The sequence below is a fragment of the Furipterus horrens genome, unplaced genomic scaffold, assembly GCF_987537825.1.
Source record: "Furipterus horrens unplaced genomic scaffold, mFurHor1.1.pri manual_scaffold_1, whole genome shotgun sequence".
Taxonomy (NCBI): domain Eukaryota; kingdom Metazoa; phylum Chordata; class Mammalia; order Chiroptera; family Furipteridae; genus Furipterus; species Furipterus horrens.
Window position 1 is genome coordinate 98,245,073 of NW_028327171.1, and position 9,339 is coordinate 98,254,411.

The window sequence follows — 9,339 nt, forward strand, 5'->3', positions numbered from 1 at the left end:
CCTTAAACACAAAGCCCCGAGTCAGCAGTTGCACAGTGTGTGAGCACTCCCTGCTGGCAGCTGAGACGAGGAGGAGCCGGTGGTGTCTCAGGGCTCGCGAAGGTTTCTGTGAGGAGGCTAATGGACATACCTCGCTTTTCAGGGATAGAAGCATGGTTCTGATTAGGGTTAGACAGTTCCAGATGTTATGCTGAATGAGGAGGAGATGAGGAGAGACTACCGATAGGAGGAACTCCAAAAACGGGCAAAAACTATGTGTAAAGCTGGTATACGATTTCCATTAATGTTTCCAGCTATTAAAATTTTATAAAGTATATACAGGCTTATGTGTGGACATGTGTGTGTGGGGAGGAGAGGGTGCAGAAAGAAATGAATTTCTGTTCAGCTCCCTTTATCTCAGGAATCCTGAGACAGTCCAATGTGTTTGCAACACTTACATTTTTCTAGGAACTCACATCCATAACCCCGCATGAAACTACCTGGTGTGTCCCTTACCCCGCTGCACCTAAGCCCTAGATAGGTGGTCCTTGTTTATCCGACAGGCCTGTGGCAACAATGTGGGTATATCCCCTATATTTTGCTATGTTCAGGTTCTTCTGTATAGTAAGATGAAGGTCAAAATGGCAGTCTGCTAAAAGCAGTGATATTTCAGTTGCGGGAATAACTTGCTTGTCATCAACTTGTTAATGCAATAGTCAAATGTTTCTTTGACATGTACAGTATCAGCTAACTTCAGCAGATAAAGGGTCTAGAACAGGAAGATGCTACAGATGCTTTTGCTCAGAAGAAGGCTTAGCAGAGCCAAAACGTCAGCAGGGTCTGTTTGTTTCATACTTTCCATCGGGCTCTGTGAGAGAAATGTTAGATTACTGCAATGACAAGTTTGTGACAAGCAAGTCATTTGTGCAACTGGTGTGCTCCTGTTTTTATCTGTTTACCATTCAGACTTGTGAATGCCATTTCAAGCACTTACAGGATTTCTGGCTCCCATTAAGGGGAAATGGTTCCTCCATGTTTAGAATTTTCTGCCTCAAAGAGAATTACTAAGCAATTATTTATCCCTGTGGTCACAGTGTCACAAAAAGCACACTCTTGAGTTGTTTAGTTGGACTGAATCATGAAATGGAGTCCTGGGGACTGGATAGTTTGGAGCATCAGAAATTTCTCATCTAGTTTATTGGAATGACTACAAAGCAAGCCTGTGAGAGTCAATAAAATTGTGGCCAGCTTAAAATACCTTGCTCTCTTGCTCTGGGATCATATATCAAGGCCATATGCTTCAAGGCACATAAACTCACTTGTAATGAGTAGATCCTGAGAAGCCAAGGCCTGACTATGCCACAGACACTGACATGTGATCTTACATATGAGAGGTTTAGTGACAAGGACTACTTTAGCTGTTGAGAAGAGAATTTACATGGCCTTCTCCCTGTATCTTGTGGGTAAGCAGAGCGCCTATCCAAATCCAGAAAAGTTGTAAGTATAAAAAGTAATATCATAATATAAGATTAACACTTGGTATCATCCTCTCTAGGTTGACTTTTTCCATAGTAAATGGAGACTCCGGCAGGTTTCGAATGAAGAATTCAGGATTGCCACATTTGCTTCTTTACCTGAGATCAGTGAGCAATTTTTGGTGAGTCATTTTAACCCTGTGGGAGGGAAGGTACGAAATAATGATACCTACTCCTTGTTCACCTGACATGAATGGAATCAAGGTCAATGTTATAAAAGAAGAGTACATTCAGAACTCAAGCACAAGAACAGTATTCCCTAAAACTCATGTATGTGTCCTATTAGTGACTTAAAGTTTTTGTCTATTTTGTTACTGACTTTATAAATTTTTCTGGCTATACCTCTTAACGAACATGGAAGCATGAGGTTTGGAAGCAGAGAGGTGGCAGGGAGAAGCAAGGCAAAGCTGGACCAGAGGGGGAAATATCCAGGACCAGGCAGAAAATTATGATGTGGAGGAGGCAGAGCTTGGTATGGGTGACATAGAATGTTATAGAAATGTATGACAATCCTTGCAGAATCAAAATCTCATTCAGCAGACACTGCATGTATTATACAATTTACATGTGTAATGTCGTTGTCGGCAGCCGTCCGTCTCGAGAGACGATGGTGTAGCTTCTTAAGAGTCTATCTGCACCGCCGAGAATGGCTGTGCAGTCCGACTCGGGAGTGACATCGTATCTGTCTCCTCCCGTGTTGAATTGACATCTTGCGATGACGCTGAAGCTACAGAGCCTGGGCAGGGTGATATGGAGGGTCTGCTGTTGCCCATGCAGCAGACCCCCCCTCTCTTCGCAGCTGAAGGATCCAAGGGAAAGACGGAGTCAATACAGCTTGGGTTCAGGTGCGCCGCAGGAGTTGCCGGTGTTGACTACAACGTCAAACCGCCTTAGGGACTCCGGCTCCGGATTTTCTGTCGGGGTTTACTCCCTTAGCCTTTCCCCTGAAGAGGTATGCCGCAAGGCAGCGGAGGTTTTTTGGAGTCAGAGTTTTCCTTCTCTGATGTGCCCTGACTGGAAGATCGAACCAGCGACACTTAGCTCGCAGGCCGACGCTCAATCCACTGAGCTAAACCAGCCAGGGGTTATGTAATCTTTACCTAACTCTATGGTGTATGTATTATCATTTTTTTCATATGTTGGATCTTAAAGTAAGAGAAATTTAAATACTTTACCACAAATCTGTAAGGAGCAAAGGTTTGAAACTAGTTTGTACTTACTCCAAAGCTCTTATACTCTTAAACCATGGAAGCCCTAAAGTCATTTCCACTACCTTTTGAAGACTTTTCACTCAAGTTTACTGGACATTTTAATCTATAAATGCAGACATTCAAGAATTTGATATAAAAGGGCCAATGAGAGTATTCTGGCTCAAGCTGTGCTGCCTCCCTTCTGAGGCCTCTGGGAAAGCTGAGCACCATCAAGATGTCCCTCCTTTCGCCCTGGCCTGACCTGCTCCTACTTTTATACACTGGGGATGAGGTGAAACTGATTCTACTGAATCACATATCTCTGTGCTGTGAATGCAGGGTTTTTGGGTGCTTGGCTGTGTGTCCTTGTGTCAGTGCCAACTCCTTTTCTCTCTTCACGTGTATAGCCGTTAGTTCACCCTACTCTCTGCTCCCATGTTACCTCCAGGGAACCTTCTTTGTCACTTGTCTGCTGTTCTTTTCACATGGGGGAAGAGGCAGACATCTTTCTTACCATGACAAGCATTACTGACAGTCTAAACTTCAAACTGCACAGAATGCACCCTTTGTTCAGCCTTCTGCTTTGTTTCTTTTTAATGATAGTTTTGCCACAGGTCCCATTCGCCTGGAACTCAGAGCTGTGCAAGTCAGATGGGTGAGTAAGACTTCGCAGCTACTCTGTCTTAAAATAAATGTGTCCAAGAGATGGAAACCTCTGAGTGAGGCACATTTTCTGAATATTATGTGTCTAATGGCGGCTTTTCTTGTATGAGTGACAAAGAGTAAGATCTGTAACGATAGTCCTTTGTGTCTTTCTAGTGTATGTTCAGAGATCAGAAGACTTTTTAGCTCACACAAACTGAATAATATTTTGATACTTGTACTTTTTTTTTTTGACTTGTAGGGGTTTCCCCAAGTACAGGATTCTTACTTAAACACTACTCAAAAAGATACTGCACATAATGTAGAATCATTAGATCACAGGGCAGTGTGTAGAGGACCCATGGTCTGAGTCTTCATGTGGTGCCTGAGTTGGCTCGTGGGGACCACTAGGAGCACTAGGCTCTCAGCCTCACAGGAGACCCTAATCCTGCTTTAGGACTCCTCCATTTATACAAAATGTTTTTCCTTATGTTGTACCTTAACCTGTCTTTCTAAACTCCCCCAGGGCTTCTAGTATTTTTTCACCCCATCCTTCAATCCTGAGAACTTCAGGTAATTAATTAATAGTTTAATGGCGCATTTAATGACAGCCCTTATGCACATCATATACCAACAGGTGGGTTTAGATTGTCCTGCCTTGTCCTGTTGCTCTCACTCCGCACGAGTTAAATTTCCTCTGTATCCCTCTGATAAACTGGGAGAAATGAAAGTCAGTTTATTTAGTTTTCATTTCCATTTGGATGTAGGGAATGTGTATGGCAAAGCATTCTTACTCTCTGATTTTCTGTCCTGCTCTGTGAAACTCCTGCTAGACAACCTCAGGTAGACTTGACTGCTATAGCTATTTAAAGGACCCTATGAATAATTATACTGTGACCACAGACATAAACCAGAGATGTCCTAGGCAAATCTATATGGTACCTTGCTTTTATCATTACTGCAATACCTACTTCACTGCACTGTAGTTATCTACTTCTGTGTCTGTTTCTCCCACAAGTCTGTGAGCACTCTTTGGTGATAGACACTTATTTGCTTGCCTAGCACTAGTTCCTAGAAGAAAACTTGACAAGTAAAAAGAGTTTGGTAGATTTTTTTTTAATTGAGCGAATTTTTTTCTTAATACCATTCTGTGAAGTCTTCCAGTATTTCTTATTTACAACAGATATCACCAAACATATTGGCTTATTTATGAAGATAAATAAAAGCGGTCCACATCACGACATATCATAATTAAAATGCCAAAGGTTAAAGATAAAGAGGGAATCTTAAAAGCAGCAAGAGAAAAGCAGAGTTACCTACAAAGGAGTTCCCATAAGACTACCAGGTGATTTCTCAAAAGAAACTTTGCAGGCAAGAAGGGACTGGCAAGAAGTATTCAGACAGATGAAAAGCAAGGACCTACAACCAATTTACTCTATCCAGCAAAGCTATCATTTAGAATGGAAGGGCAGATAAAGAGCTTCCCAGACAAGGTAAAGCTAAAGGAGTTCAGCATCACCAAGCCCTTATTACTGTATATAAAATGTTAAAGGAACTTATTTAAGAAAAAGAAGATCAACACTATGAACATGAAAATGACAACAAACTCACAACTATCAACAACTGAATCTAAAAAGCAACTAGAACAGGAACGGAATCATAAACATGAGATCATTTGGAGGGTCATCAGCTTGGAGGGGGAAGGGGAAAAGTTGACGGTGGGGAAGGAACAGGGATTAAGAAGCATAATTCGTAGGTACAAAATAGATGTTAAAAATAGTATAGAAAATGGGGATTTCAGGCCAAGATGGAGGCCTAGACAGACATGCTGTGTCTCCCTCCGCAACTAAGAAGGAATACAACTACCTCAAAATTAGAGACAACCAGAAGTTCCAGAAAATCGAGGTGCATGGAATTCCAACAAAGATATAAAGAAGAAATACTCAACCAGACAGGAAGGAGGGACGGAGCAGGGGCAGAGAAGATAAGGTGTGGTGATGGCAGCAGCAGCGGTGGGCCAGCAGAAAGCGTAGTCAAACATTTAAAAAAGTCGAGAGAAATACGTGGGGAGCACTCCCAGCACCAGACCAGACCGCATAGCTCATAGTTCCAGCACTGGGGAAAATAAAGCCTCATTGCTTCTGACTGTGCAAACCAGTGGGGGTTGTGGCAGAGGCAGAAACTATTGGTCTCTCAGCAGAGTCTGCTTGTTTAAAGGGCCCCCACAGTCCTAGAATGTCTGCAGACCCACCCACTCTGGGAATGACAGCCAGAGCAATAGCTAGAGGGGCGCCAGGCCCATACGGAAGTGGGAGAAGTGCCTGGAAAAGGTGTGAGTGCTGAGTAAGCAGCATTGTTCCCTCTCAGACCCCTCCCCAACATACAACACCACAACATGGTGTAATGGGTTGCCCTGTAATGATGAATACCGAAGGCTCCGCCCCTTACAACGTAACCAGTATGACAGCTCTACCTAAGGCACAGAGGCAAAGAAACACAGGAGCCTGTCAAGGTGAGGAGACAGAGAAGTATGGCCCCAAAGAGGAAATGGATCAAGGTTCCAGTGGGAGAACTAAGTGATGAGGAGCTAGCCAACCTAACAGACATAGAGTTCAAAACACTAGTGATAAAGATGCTCACAGGCTTGACAGATATGCTTAAGTATGGCATACGCATAAGGGAAGAAGTGAAGGCTATGCTAAATGAAATCAAGGAAAATCCACACAAAACCAATGGTGAAGAGAAAGAAACTGGGGTTCAGATAAATGATTTGGAATATAAGGAAGAAAAAAAACCACCAGTACAAAATGAGGAAACAAGAATTAAAAAAAATGAGGAGAGGCTTTGGAACCTCTGGGACAACTTTAAACGTGCCAACATCTGAATCATAGGGGTGCCATAAGGAGAAGAGGAAGAGCAAGAAATCAAAAGGTTATGTGAAAAAATGAAGGAAAACTTCCCAAATTTGGTGAAGAAAATAGACATACAAGTCCAGGAAGCACAGAGAGTCCCAAACAAGCTATATCAAAGAGGACCACACCAAGACACATTATAATTAAAATGCCAAAGGTTCAAGATAAAGAGAGAATCTTAAACGCAGCAAGAGAAAAGAAGAGAGCTACTTACAAAGGGATGTCTATAAAACTATCAGCTGATTCTCACAAGAAACTTTACAGGCAAGAAGGGACTGGCAATAAGAATTCAATGTGATGAAAAGCAAGGACCTACAATCAAGACTACTCTCTCCAGCAAAGTTATCATTTAGAATGGAAGGGCAGATGAAGTGCTTCCCAGACAAGGTAAAGCTAAAGGAGTTCAGCATCACCAAGCCATTATTATATGAAATGTTAAAGGAACTTATTTAAGAAAAAGAAGATCAACACTATGAACATTAAAATGACAACAAACACAACTATCAACAACTGAATCTAAAAAATAAAAACAAACTAAGCAAACAACCAGAACAGGAACAGAATCGTAGGTGTGGGGATCATTTTCAGGGTTATCAGCTGGGGGTGGGGAAGAGGGAAAAATGGGGATATGGTGCAGGGACTAGGAAGCATAATTGGCTGGTACAAAATAGACAGAGGGAAGTTAAGAATAATATAGAAAAGGGTGGAGCCAACGAACTTATATGCATGACCCATAGACATGAACTAAGGGGGGTGGGATTGCTGGAGGGAAGAGGGTTCTGGGAAGAGGGGAGCAAAGGGAAAACAATTTGGACTACTGTAAGAACATAATCAATAAAATATACTTAAAAAATAGTATAGGAAATGGATAAGCCAAAGAACTTATATGCATGACCCATGGATGTGAACTAAGAGAGGGATTGCTGGAGGGAGGGAAGGGCGGGTATAGGGCAGAGGGTGGGAAAGGGGGAAAAATTGGGACAACTGTAATAGCATAATTAATAAAATATACTTTAAAAAATACTTCATTTAGTGCCATAATAAGGGAATGGTTTGACTTGGAATATTGACAGCAACAAGCAGAAAGTGAAATGTGATAACTTTGCCACTAAGTCTATTGCATCTTTTTACAGAACACTGAACAACATACTCTAATCTCTTTGATCACAAGTAAATTTTTTCAGCCGCTATACCCACAATTCCAAGTTTGTAGTGCATCAATTATTACAGAAAATGATGGTAACATAGTGTGATGGTTACATATGTGATTGTATGTAACAAAAGGTAACACAGTGTGATTCCTGAGAATTCTCCACTAAAATAAAATATTGGTGGCACTTCTATTGCTTAACTTGGCCAAGCACATTTAGAAGTCCCGGTGACTTCTAGCAGTTTTAGCTTCTGCATAATGGTGGATTTAAAAAAGAGACAGAAGAAGAAACTCCTGAAAATGTGAACACCTAAAGAAGACATTACTTTCCTTCCCCCAACACATTTAGACCATTCCAGAAAGATACGTGTCTATCCTGTTTAAGTTAAAGAGCTTCATAAAAGATCCATAACTTCCCTTTCAGGGTTTAGAAGCCACATTATCAAGAGCCTACCTCGTTATAAAACCTAAATATTTTCTATCGCTATTTAAGCATATTTTATCACCATCGACATCAGTGAAAATGAAAAAAATTCCGATTTTTCTTCACTTTCCATAACTTGCTTAAAAAGTCGTATCAACTCACTATCTCAATCTCCTTTATTTCTAAATTGACAAAAAATTTCAATGTCTTTGACTTTTTCTTAAAGAACTTTTTTCTCAAAATGTTAAATTCAAATTTTATTGGAAGGGGTTTATAACTCTTTTTCTCCAAGATGTTCATATCCAATTTTACTTGACTTCAGAACAAGCATGATTAAGTGACTGATCTATACTCAGAGGAAATAGTAGCAATGTGTATATTCTGAACGCTTCTTATATGTTCTGCTATTTCAGCTATTTTTAAATTTCAGTTTTACATTTCACACACTTGATTAACTTTCTTTGCTCTACTTCTAGATGCTGTTTTGCCCACAGAGATAGTCATTCTTTATTTTCAATTTTTCAATGGTATTTACCAAACCACAGTGGATAATTGAATATCTGATAATTGCAAGAAGATTAAAAAGAGAGAAAATTATATGCTTTCTCTTATATATAATAAATTTATGGAGAAAGAAGGCAATCCCACATAAAAGAAGAAATGGGGATATGCATATTCAGGTATGTGGTGTTAGTTTAGCAGTTGTGAACACATGCAAGCTAATATAGCCATACAAAATTTTATATGTAAGTGAAGAGAGAGTCATGGGATGAATTACAACTTGTGACATTTCTTTCTCTCCTGAAGAATGCTAGCAATGTCTGGGCTGCGTAGCTCAGTCGGTTAGAGCCTGGGTCTGATACGCCAAGGTTGCACATACAAGAATGAACCAATGAATGCATAAATACGTGGAACAACAAATCAATGTCTTTCTTTCTCTCTGCAAAATTTAAAAATATATATTTAAAAAAAGAATGCTAACAATATTCTGATAATTTTCTGTTTTACTGAGTGTTCATTGCAAATGACTGTCCTCCCTCTGAAGTGGTGGTTATAACTACGTGTCAAATTGTTGGACACTGTGCATAGAAGCACCATACTTTAAAAATATGCATTTCCTGTCCTCAACATCTAACATAGTGATTTACAACTCTTTACAATCTCTGATGTCCTGTAGTTAAGGTAATTTTGCATCACTCTTTCCTGATACTCCTTCTTAAAGTATAATTTTAAATTAAAATTGACTTCGCTTTAAAATTTTGAAAGGCTGCTACCAGTAATTTAGAATACACTGGGTTTGGTAATATTAGGAAATGTGTTTAGATAAATCAAGGTACTCAAAATCCAGCTTCCAAGACAGACCTCAATGGCATACCATTTCTACATTCTCCATATTGACTCTGATACCCTAATAATCATTTCCTGAGAATTCTGAGGTGCTTGGCACCAAGTAAATAGATTAGAGTTCCTTTTTTTTCTTTTTTTGTCATTTGAGACAAAATTAAGA